The sequence below is a fragment of the Macrotis lagotis genome, chromosome X, assembly GCF_037893015.1.
Source record: "Macrotis lagotis isolate mMagLag1 chromosome X, bilby.v1.9.chrom.fasta, whole genome shotgun sequence".
NCBI classification, from domain to species: Eukaryota; Metazoa; Chordata; class Mammalia; order Peramelemorphia; family Peramelidae; genus Macrotis; species Macrotis lagotis.
The window spans coordinates 550711212-550724268 of NC_133666.1; the positions used below are offsets into that span (position 1 = coordinate 550711212).

Below are 13057 nucleotides of genomic sequence, written 5' to 3' on the forward strand. Positions count from 1 at the left end.
AAACTGCCCTCCATATTCCCTCACATCATTTCTGTTGAAGAAACAAGGAATTTTTTCCTCTGAGGCCCAAGATCATAAATTTAAGCTATAGAAGGGGCTTTAAAAGTCTTTGCTTCTCATGAACTCATTTTCCAAATGAAGGTAGGTCCATTTTTCTACCAAAAGTTACAAAGGGAGTAACAGTCAAAAGTTGGATTTGGACTCTAGTCTTCTACATTAGAGAGGTCCCAAACAGTTTTTCCTTCTGAGTAAATCTTAGTCTTTCCCTAGTTTGGCCCCTTGATTTTCTTTACCTTCTCTCTCTCTTCCCAGTGCCATGCCTTTAGATAAAATAGGTGGAGTTATCTGACTCTAGGACTATTTAGAAGCCAAAAATGGCTTACCTTTTCATAACATGTTATATAGTTTACAATGCCAAGCTTAATATTTGATATCCTCTAAGCCCCAAATTAAACCTGCAAATACAGAAAAAATCAACAATAAAGTCTTTTTTTGGGGGGGGGGGATAGATATAAAACCTAGAAAATACTAGAGCAGGCAGCAAGATTAGAAACAAGATGAATTATCAGAGTAGAAAAAATGTCTGTTTTCTGTATGATATTTTTAAAAAATCCAGTAAAGTGTAAAATATTTGAGTCTATAGGATTGACCCCAATACAGTTGTTAACAGAGGGAACAAAAGGGCATCTCTCTGTTTTGGGAGAATATGTGTGCTTGTACTTTGTATGTTTAAAGATGATGCAACTATAAATCAATGGATTCTGGGAATATCCTGTAGTTTATTCAACTTGTTTCCCTAACCCTTAACATTAAAGGAGTTTGAAGGATGCAGGGGAAAGAAGATTTGGGGCATGCAAGGAGACAGTGAGCTCTAGCAGAAAATAGGGGAGAGCACTAGAAAGTGGGAGGTGGTTAGAATCTGGGTGTAGATAGCAAGGTGGAAAGATACCTACCTTGATACCTACCTTGGGCACAGATACTGGAGTGGTTTGTCATTTCCTTCTCCAGATCATTTAAAGATGAGGAAATGGAGGCACAAAAGATGAACTGACTTGCCCAGGATCATGTAGCTAATAAGTGACTGGATTTGACCTCATAAGGATGGGTCTTTCTAACTCCAGGTCCAGTACTCTAGCTGCCCCAAGTTTTAATAACTTTTTTTTCTTATTATATACTTTAACCATATTCAGTTGAAAACACAAGAATTCTAATAACAAAGAATAGAAGAGAAGATTGCATATGAACATGTGAAGTTCTGTTAGGTACAGTTTGGTAATTTTTTTAACATGTTGATTGAATTTAACACAATAGTACCAAACCTGCGCTGCTTATCTGTGCCTACTTTTAAACTTCTTTCTTTTCTGTTTTGTATGGTTTTAATTATTTCATTATAACTTTTTCTCCATCATCATTATCATCCACCATCTCTTCCTCTCAACCTCCCCAAATAGAATATCCTTCCTTATAAATGATAAGTATAGTTATACTGGCCATGTTTCATTCTGCACCTCTTTATCAAGAAGTAGGATTCCTGCTTCGTCAGTCTTTTCAATGAAATAGCAGAGAATACGTGGAAAGATGTCTTGGGTAGTGTTCTGCAATTTGGCTTAAACAGTCTTCTGAGGGTACTGAGAAATTAAATGACTTGGTCCAGGGTCACAAAACCAGTATGTGTCAGACAGAAGATAAATTCAAATAATCCTGACTTTGAGGCCAAACCTCCATCCATTACTCCATGTTGCCTCTCATTCTATATGATAATGATTTTAAGTGCATCCAGAGATCTGAGAGCAACCCAAACTGGAGTGAGACCATAAACTCTGACCTGGAAGGATCTTTTAAAGCTGTGTCTTCTTCCTATGTGACAGAGAAGAGAACAAAGACCTGGAGTAGTTAAGCAATTTGTCTGAAGTTGCATAAGTAGGAAAGCACAACTGCTGACTCAAAATTACAAGAAAGATTAAATTTTTCCTAGGAGATTGCAACCTGGTTTTTAGTAATTACTTAATTGATGGACAACAAAATAGAAATAATTACCCAGTTCTCATGTTTGTAACTACCAAAGCTATTTTCTCTTCTCCCTTGATTTAGAATATACCCTGAATTAATTTGTCAGACTTGGACTTTGGGATTGTATATAGAATTGTAGACCTAGAGCTGGAAAGAACCTCAGAGACCATCTAGTCCAACCCACTTATTTTATTTCTCAAGAAAATATTTCCGAACTTTTCTCTGATCCCAAAATGTCATTTATAGGTTTCTCTTCAAAAACTTGAGTTTCTGACTCATACCATTCTCCTTTAAAATATTATGTGTATATTTATATATTTAATAAATTCTTGTTACTTTTAAAATTGTTCTATATATTTTTAAAAATTTATTTAGCATGTACTGAAGAAATGAAATAAGCATTGTTTATAACATAGTAGAATAGAAAAAATATGATTACACATAAAACAGAAAATCTATTATATATAACCTTTTTTTTGTTCCTTTTTTCTTACATCCCCCTAATCCTTGCCCTAGAGATGATAGCTATTAGACTTAAATATATAGGTGTGTTCCTTCATAGGTCTTCCTTCTTAGGTTCTTTGTAGTTAATATAAGTATTTATAATAGATAGAATGACTTAGCTTCTCTTAGATGTTCTTGAAACAATAATGCTGTTACTATAAACAACATTTTGTTGGTTTGGTTTATTTTGAGCTCCATTATTTCATCTTTTATTTTCTAAGATCATCAAGCTCATCATAGAGCTTAGTAGTATTAGAGCATAGTAGAATTCCATTAAAATCATAATCTACAACTTGTTCAGCCATTATACAATTGATGGGCATATTCCAACTTCTAGTTCTTTTCTACCACAAAGAGAGCTGCTATAAATATTTTAGATTTTAGGACATAAGTTCTTTTTTTAAAAATCCCTAATCATCTTTGGAAACACACCTGGTAGTTATACTTCCTTTTGAAACTTCTATTCTCCTCCATGAACTATTTTTTTGGTAAGGCAATGGGGTTAAGTGATTGCCCAAGGTCACAAAATTATTAAGTGTCTGAGGCCAGATTTGAATTCAGGTCCTCCTGATTCCAGAACTGGTGCTCTATTCACTGTGCCACCTAACTGCCCCTTCCTCCATGAATGTTTAAAACATAATCAACATTCCTAACCTCCCTCCTTTTCTGCTACCCCATTCCTATCAACAGATAGAAAGAAAAAGAAAATCTAACAAATAAGCATTATCAAGCCAAACAAATCTACTCTGGTGGTCATATTTAATATATTTCTTTCTGTATTTGGGCATATCATCTCTCTGTATCCAAAGATGGGTAACATGCTTCATCATGGGGGCTGTAAAGTCATGGTTGGATACTGGATTGATGAGAATTTTTAAGTCTTTCAGAGTTATTTTTCTTTAAAATGTCACTCTATTCATAAATGATTCTCCTAATTCTTTTGGTCATTTTACTCTGCATCAGTTAATGCTAACCAGGATTCTTTGAAACTGACTCATAATTTCTTTTGCCATAATAATATTCTGTTTTATTCCTATGCCAAAATTTGGTCGACCATTCTCTAGTTGTCAAGGATGGAATTTAAGGTAACTCCTTTGATTCTAGTTGTTTTTCCTTTTCTCCCTCCTTCCCCCCCCCCTCCTTTCAGATCAAGAAGTTTGTTTTTTTATGGCTATTCCTTCCCTTATTTCCTCACCCCCTTCTTAACTGCAGGGTTTTGCTGGAGTAAATATGTGGGAGATCTCACTCAGGCATCCATTTTGCCAAGAAGTACCCTATAGACAGGAAACTGTGACCTGAAGAAGTAAAAGTATCTGCCCCAAATCCATTCTCTTTGGCCAGGTAGAAATTGATGGTCACTGGTATTAACCTGGTGACGGAAAAATTGCAAACTCTAATTAATAATCAGTGGATTAAATCAAACAATTTAGGGCCACTTTGATGTAAATAAAAATTGAAGACTGGATCTAATGAAGGGCTTTCTTATTAGCAAAAAGGAAACTTTATTACAGCTTAGGATAGAAAAACTTATCAACTAGTGAGGTCTCTTAGGATTTATAATAGTTTCACAAGGCCACCAATAAAAATGTGATCACATTTATTGCTATTGGACTATGTAGGAAGGAAACCATCGAGGGGGGGTCACTTGACTAAGTGATGTAATGATTATTTTTAATTCTAAAAAAGACAGGGGTATTAATTTGTCACAGAAATGAAATTTCAGTAGAAAATTTGTAAATGATGGTTTCCACTTGATTTCTGGTCTTAGAATTCAAATCCTATTTGAATTTGTATGTGGATTTTTTGTGGGAAAAGGGTTTGTGTTTTAAGTTTCTCAATTTCTTCCAACTGAAGTTTGATTAAGTTTGAGCTACATCTACACATGTTTATAAAACATATTGAAACTTCCACAATGAACTGCTGTAACCCCAAATCCCTGAATTTATCAGACATCTTACTTTTGAAACAAATCTATCCATGATTGATTTGGAATTTTTGCCAGCTGATTTCTGGATATTGAGTCCCAGTCCTTAGAAACATATTATCCAGATGTTTATAACATACCCTTTTGCTAATGTCCTGTTTACACTTTAAATTGGGGGTAAGAAACATTTGCCTACTTCAAAGGACCAGATGAAAGACTTTTGCCTCATCTAAATATTACGCCTACCTCTTCTATGCTTTAAACAGACTAATTTCCTATTTTGAGTTATTTTCTCCTTGGCCCAGAGTTTGTTTGTTGTAGATTTCTTTGTGAATAAATACTTAGCTCTTGGCAGGGGCTCTTGCACCTCTGGCCTGGTCTGGTCTCCATTTTTCAAACTATGTTCTTTCTTTGAAAGAGAAATTTAATTTTCTATTTCTTCAAACCAGATGGTTAAATGGAATAGTACAGGATAGGTGGAAGACTACCTGGGTAGTGACCTTCAAGTGAACACCCACTAATTCTTCCTTTTCTCTCTTTAGGACTACAATAAGAGATATAGTCCATTGAAGCCCTGTCGGCTTAGCCCATCACTGCCCATCTGTTTCAAGGAGCTTCAAGTGGGGCAATGGGAAGAGGAAAGAAGAAAAAGTCTTTCATTAAAAAAAGAACAAAACTTTTGGGGTTTTAAAAATTAAGCACCACATGAGAAAACATTAGTGTGAAATTTATAGTAATATTTCTATGAGTATTTTTGTAGCTCTCTAGTCAGTACTTATAACAAACCTGGGGAATGGAATAGTTTTCTTTGGATTATAAACATATTATTTAAGTGTTCAAAGGTTCCACGCTGCTTTTTGCCTTTCCCTTCTAATAAGCCATTTCACAAGCAATAATATACCCCAGAATCTGTGTTCAGCAGCCAATGTACACATACTTTGGGTATTTTAAGTGATTTGGCTGTGCTTCCTACCTTAGTAGACATGGAGGTTTTGTATGGTGGAGAGGGAAGTAAAAACTTTCAGTTGTTATTATTTTGAGTGCTGTAGTGTTTTTGTTCCTTGAGCAACATTACAATTGCTCACAAACTAGAATTAGGGATAATAAACTGGGCAATCAAAGGTGATAAGGTAGGAAAAGTGACTCAAGTCAGAGGCTCTGAGTTCAAATCCTATTTCTAATGAAACTGGCCAAGTCATTCAAACTCCTTGGATCTCAGCTTTCTCATATGTAAAAATAATGGAACTAGACTCTGAGATCCTGATCTCTTTGAGATATAACTTCCATTTTGTACAAGATGCTATTTCTCATAGTTTAGGGAATATAAAGATGATTCAAATTTAGATTTTTGCCTTCAAGGTTTATGGCTTATGGGGGAAGAGATGAATATAAAACAAGTCACAAATGGTATAATTCTTAATCTTTACTTACTAATAATTATAATAATTCTATTTTTGACACTGTTTCTAGAGCCAATTTCAAAGAATTGGATACAGTGAGAGGAGAAAAAGCCAATCAATCTGATTAAGGGAATGTGGAAGACTTCACAAAGGAGGTAGTAGTTGGAATAAGCTCTGAAGGATGAGAAATATTTTCAACAGGTTGTTGTTATTGTTCTGTGATCTTTAAGTTCTCTTTTGGCTTTGACATTCTGTGATTCTTTGTGCTTTGGGCATAGAAGTTTTATTGACTGTTAGAGTGTCTTAATGTAATGTACCTCCCCTCCCTGTCCCTCTTACCCTGATACTACCAATAAGTAGTATTACAACTTCCTTGAGAGCAGACTTATCACAGTAGAAAGAATTCTAGACCAGGTAGATTTCCACTCAAATCCTGTTTCCAGCATATACTAGGTTGTGTGACTTTTGGCAAGTCATTTAACTTCTTGCTTGTGAAATATGACAGAAATAGCAATGCTATTACAGTATTGGTGTAAGGATCCAATGAGATAATATCTAAAAAGCATTTTGCAAACTTTAATGCATTGTATAAATGCTAGCTATCATCATAATCCCTACCACCAACTACTACCATCCTCACCATCAGGATCATTATTTCCTGTTCAAGGTTTTACTTTTTGGATATAGTAAAGAACATTTTGAAGATGTGAGTTTCTGCAGAGTAGAACTATAACACAAGCTAAAAATTGAGAATAGACTGAAAGAGGAGAATTAGACATTATTTTATATATGGAGTGACTAGTAGCCCTATTGGTGGCACATTCTTGGGATATCCACCAACCTTTATACTCAAAGTCTGAGCTGACTTTATACTCAAAGTCTGAGCTTTATACTCTGAGCTGAACTCAGAATGGGCTGCTTAGGATGCAAAATAGTATAGAGCTTAGTCTTCTGCAGTTTGGGGATAATGAGAGTCTAGAATAGAATCAGACTAATTCCTTTCCAGAGAAGTCATCCTAGCTCTTCTCTGATATAAAATTTTATGATTGGTCTAGACTTAGAGGTCACCCCAAAATTGCTTGAATTCTTGGAGTGGGGGAAAGTCAAAAGGAACTGATAGACACATCTGGGACTTGACTTTGGCTTTTCCTGGTGTTGGATGGAATTATAAATGATTGATTTCCCCTTCAGTATCATTTGTTCTTTGATTATGAAATCTCAACTGCAATCAGGGCAGGACAATTTGACCTTTGTCAAAAACCCCTGAAAGCACATGTAGTGCTTTAATTTCAGTAGTGTGATAATAATAGAGCTCAGCACCAGGTTAATAAAATAATTAGTTCAAATAGGAAGCTATTAGATGCTGTGGGGGGGAGAACTTGGCTCTTCCCTGTCCTGCTCCCTTGGTCCTACCATGGTAACTTCCCCATCAGCAGCCTTAAGTGACCTGGGATCTCTGCCTTCCTATCATAGCATGTTGTTCTAGTATTCTACTCTTCCCCACAAATCTGGACACTCATTTTGGGCTGTTTGCCATGCTGTTGGTTTGGAGTTGTTGCCCAAAACACAATTTCTAGTTTTTGCCCTGTTTGAGAAAAGAGCTTTCCTTGCATAATAGAGTATCGCTTCATGATTCCAAAATGAAAGGGCCAAACAAATGGTAGAGGGAAGGTAGAACTTAAATCAAGGCATATACATTTTTTTCTTTCATGGAAATTTATGATTGAGACCAATATGCTAATGATGCTGCACAGATGGTGCTTGCATATGTTATTCTCCTCTTTTAAAACATCTAAATCCTATTCCTTATGTATAGGAATGCTAACAAAAAGAGTCCTTTCAGAGTTAATTGTAAAGACATCCACATGGTGATCTGGAATAGAGATACCCAATACAACTATCCAAAAAATTAAAGTGCATTATCCATGTACCTTTGGCCACTGATCTCAAGTTTTTGCACAAGATTGACTCACTAACAGATGTATGAGAAGAATCTTTGACTATGAAAATGATTGACATTGAGAAAATATTAGCTTTGTAGCTAGGAAGAGATAGATAGATTTGTCCTACTCAAAAGACCCAGCTGCCAGTATTTCATAAATTAGGCAGTGGAAGCAAAGAATAATTTACCTAGCTTTTCTTCCTATCAATTTATCACAGGTGTTCAACCTCTATGACCCAAAAGTCAGGGATTGACTAGCTAGGTTTAGATATACTTATCTGCTATTCATGTATAAGCTTTTAGATATATGCATCTATAGAGAAACACATGTACATGACACACAAACACACCCATATATGCATGGATATATGTGTGTATATATGTAAAATATATAAAATTAAAGGACTTTCTTCAAGGGTCTAAACCGTCTTTGAAACCCAGAATAGAAATCTGAGAACAGAAACAATTTCAATACTTAATTATAAACACCTGTATATACACCTGTATTTATGATATAGATTATATATGATATAGATATAGATATATATGATATAGATATATTATACACCTGTATTTATGATATAGATATACACATGTATGCAAGCATTCATGTGTACATGTATTATATATGCAGACATATATTTTTAGAAATGAGCAGTTTATTTGTTTAATTTTTTTGGTTTTAGTTTTTTTTTTTCTTTTGCAAGGCAATGGGGATAGCCAAAGGCCACACAGCTAGGTAATTATTAAGTGTCTGAGATTGGATTTGAACTCAGGTCCTCCTGACTACAGGGCCAGTACTCTATCCACTGTGCCTTTAGCAGCCCCTTTATTTGCTTAATTTTACTATAACAACAACAAGAACAATAAAGCTAGCATTTATGTAACACTTTTGAGTTTCCAAAGTGTTTTCTATGTGATATCTCATTTGATACTAACAACTGCCATATGAGATAGGGATATTATTATCATTTTACAAATGAGGAAGTTTAGGCTGAGAGTGTTTAGATGACTAGTCTCAGATCATACAACTAGTAAATATCTGAGGCAGAATTTGAACCCAGGTCTAAGTACATATATATATATATATATATATATATATATATATATATATATATATATACACACACATACACACACACATACACACATATACATATATACATGCATGCAATACACACATGTATATATGTGCGTATACATATATGTATATATGCACCCACGAGTACATGCCTATATGTGTGCGCATATGTTCATGTTTGCATGTGTGTATGCATGTGTGTATGTCTGTTGTGTATACAGAGCTATATCTATCTATCTATCTATCAATATATGTATAATGTCAAGTATTGAGATTGTTTCTGGTCCTAGATTAACATTCTAGGTTTCAAAGAATGAAGGCTTAGACTCTTGAAGAAGTCCCTTTAATTATATATGTGTATATGTGTATAGATGCAAATATCCAAACACATACACATGTACCCACCTATACATACACACACACATCCATAAGTATATGTCTTATCTATCTAATCAAGTGTTGAAACTACTTCCAAACTTCCATTCTAGATATCAGGGAATGAAGGCTTACCTAGACTCATTAAGGAAAAGAATTCCCTTAGTAGATAAGACTTACTTGTAGTTCATCACTATATCAGTTCCATGGATGATAAGCCATTGTATATCACTGTCTGAAGAATTGAAGAGTCACTGTAGAGAGTATGTAACAGACCAAGACTATAGTATTCTAGAATAGGTATCCCTAATTTGATGTATCCAATAACACCCTCATTATAGACATACTAGGCTAAGACTTCTCTTCTGTTTTACTTAGCACCCTATACTGTGATTTATTATGCTGAAGTTGACTTAAACAGGAGAATTTTGGTAATGCAAGGATAGGGTGTTGGAGACATGGGTTACCGCAGTTGACTACACAATCTCAGGATAGCTGTAAATTAGATGTGAGTCTGATGGACTGGATAATCTTCAGGTTGCCTCCCAAGCTTATGATCTATATTAGGATTCTTTTTTCCCTCTAGAGCTGCAATTGAAAGTAGTAATCAGAGCTGTTCTGTGGGTTGTTCTGCAGTCAGTCTGACACTGTGACTTTATTCTGTTGAAAGAAAAGGCAGACCATATGCCACTTATGCCTTCTCAAGAAATGCAGACTTGTCAGAGCTGGAAGGGACCTTGGAAATCCTCCAGGAAACCCTTTTATTTTATAAATGAGGAAATTAGAACTCAGAATGACTGGGAGACTTAGGATCCTAGAATTTTACTGCTAAAAGGAACCATAGAGGTTGTCTAATTCAGCCCTACAATTTACAGATTGAGAAATTGAAGTCCAGATAAGGTAAGGGTTAACTTGTAGTAAGTGACAGATTGATGATTTAAATTCTTGCCCTTGGATTACAGATTTAGTGCTCTTTCCCCTTTATCAGGGGACAGTAGCAGAAGTCAGAATTTGAACCTGGGCCTCCTGACTCATAGTAGTCTTTCCACTACTTTTGCCCCTTCTCAATATGTTTCCCATAGCATCATCAAAGATCATTCACCAGTAACATTTTTGGTGGAAGTGATATTACTTTGTATGTCAAAAAAATTATTGTCCTCATATTACAGATATGAGGAAAAGTAAAGAAAGGGAACTGTACCTTATTAAAGTTGACATAAAAGGAATTTGAAATTAGCAAAGGAATTAAGTGGTAAAAATGTAGTTTTAGTAAACAAAGGTGCTGAAATGATTTTTGATGTCTGCTTTCTTTTTTGTTTTAGTAAATATAAAAATGGAAGCTATCTTTTTATATTTGCCCCACATTTTTTTATATTTATTCTAATGGAAATACACTATATGATGGAGGAGTATGGAATAGTACAATAAGGAAGGGACCTGAAGTTAGATCACTAGGATTCCAGTCCTAACTGGGACATTTACTAGCTATGTAACTTTGGCTTTTTTCTGTGTAAAATGAGGATGTCAATGTTTGTGTTACCTACCTAAATCCTATGAATGTTTTGTATGGTATTTAAAAATAGCATGTAATAACTCAAGGATACATGGATTCTTATTATGATATAATAACATCATGTATTTAATAAAGTAATTTGTAAAGCTGACAGAATTGTTATAAAAAATTTTTAGTATCATCCCAATAATTCCCAAGGCAGCAAGGGAGTGCAATGGATACAGTGTCAGACCTGGAGTCTGGAAGATCTGATTTCAAATGTGGCCTCAGACAACTATTAGCTGTGTGAACTTGGGCAAGTCACTTAAATCTGTTTACCTCTCCTCCTCTGTGACATGAGCTGGAGCAGGCAAACTTCTCCAGTACCTTTGTCATGAAAATCCTAAATGGAATTATGAAGAGTCAAATATTCTGAAACAATTCAGAATCATTATCAACAGCAACAACAAATACCACAACAAATCCCAAAGTGTTCTTGAAAATTAGCATTCTGTCTTTTATGACATGAATTAAAATTCCTTACTTTTAAGTGTATGTTTCATTATATAGGAAGCCAAATACCTAAGTGTTATATGTATCTCATGGGTTTGGTCCTAAATATTTTTGAACTGTGAATATTTTTTTTGTTATTTATATATTCATAGATAATGCAGGAATGTGCTAGAGCCAGCTTTTATTGGCTACTGAGAGCTCATTGTTAAATTTCATTTCCCTGTGGAAAACAACAAACCCTCAAATCAGGATTGATTTATTATTTTGTTGTCTGGTCTCACAAAAGCAGAGGATAAATGTTAATAATATGTTTAGTTTTATTATATTTTACTTTTCCCAAATTACATGTCTAGACAATATTTAGCATTCATTTTTCACAAGATTTTGAGTTTCAAACTTTTCTCCCTCCCCTCCTCTCTTTCAAAAATAGTAGGCAAGTTGATATGTTATACATGTGCTAGCATTTAAAACATATTTCCAAATTTGTCATTGTTGTGAAAGAAGAAACAAATCAAAAAGAAAAAACACAAAAGACAATAAAGTCAGTGGAAAAAAATGTGTGCCTCCATTTGCATTCATAGTTCATTAGTTCTTTATCTGTATATGGATAGCTTTTTCCTTTGTGATTCCTTTTTGCTTGTCTTGGATTATTGTGTTGCTGAGAAGAGCTGAGTCACTCATATTGAGCATCCCACAATGTTGCTGATATTATGTACAACTTTTTCCTAATTCTGTTCATTTCACTTTGCATCAGTCCCTACAACTCTTCCCAGGATTTTCTAAATTACGCCTGTTCATCTTTTCTTATAACACAATAGAATTCCTTTCCATTCATATATCATAGCTTATTCAGTCATTCCCCAATTGATAGGTATCCCCTAGATTTTTAATTTTACCATCACAAAAAGGGGTGCTATAAATATTTTTGCTCATGTTGGTATTTTTCCCTTTTTTATGAGCTCTGGTTTATGGATCTATTAGTAGTAGTGTTTCTGAATCAAAGAACACACACAATTTGGTTGCTCTTTAGGCATAGTTCCAGATTGTTCTCCCAATGGTTAGATTAGTTCACAATGCCACCCCAATGCCTTAGTGTCCCAGTTTTCACAAGTGCTTTCCAACATGTATCATTTTACTTTTTTGTCATTTTAGGCAATCTGATGTGGTGTATGAAATGGTACTTCAGAGTTGTTTTACTTTGCCTTTCTCTATTCAAAAGTGATTTGGCATTTCTTCATATGACTATAGATTGCTTTTATTTCATCAACAGAAAACTGCATGGTTTATATTATAGATTTGAATCCATTTTCTATATATTTTAAAAATTAGTGCTGTATCAGACATATTTACTATAAAGATTGCTTCCCAACTTTCTGCTTTCCTTCTTATCTTGGTTGCATTAGTTTTGTTTTTGCAAAATGTTTTGATTTTACTATAATCAACATTTTCTATTTTACATTTTATAAATGCTCTTTATTGCATTTGGTCTTATTTCTTAGCCTCTTAATTTATTGTTCTTTATGTATAAATGTGTCACTCTTTATGTATAAATCATGCACCCATTTTGACTTTTTCTTGGAATATGATGTGAGATGTTACTCTATATCTAGCGTGGGTCCTGTTGTTTTCAGTTTTCCCAACAGTTTTTGTCAAATAGTTAGTTCTTATCCCAAAGACTAGGGTCTTTTGATTTATCGAAATTGATTTATTGTGGTCATTTATTGTGTGTCTTGAGTACCTATTTTATTCCACTAATCTATCATTCTGTTTCTTAGCCAGTACCAGACAGTTTTGATGCTTATTATTTTATATTATA

The 13057-nt window shown here is 34.4% G+C and overlaps 1 protein-coding gene and 1 long non-coding RNA gene across 2 annotated transcripts in view; one reads left to right on the forward strand and one right to left on the reverse strand.

Moving 5' to 3' along the window:
• Nucleotides 1-1851, reverse strand: part of LOC141497668 (uncharacterized) — a 46487-nt gene extending 44636 nt beyond the window's left edge. The window contains exon 1 of the long non-coding RNA XR_012471398.1: nt 1509-1851. This is a non-coding gene — a long non-coding RNA (uncharacterized LOC141497668). The remainder of the gene's footprint in view (nt 1-1508) is intronic.
• Nucleotides 1-13057, forward strand: part of CPQ (carboxypeptidase Q) — a 634822-nt gene that overhangs the window by 227509 nt on the left and 394256 nt on the right. The window lies entirely within an intron of this gene.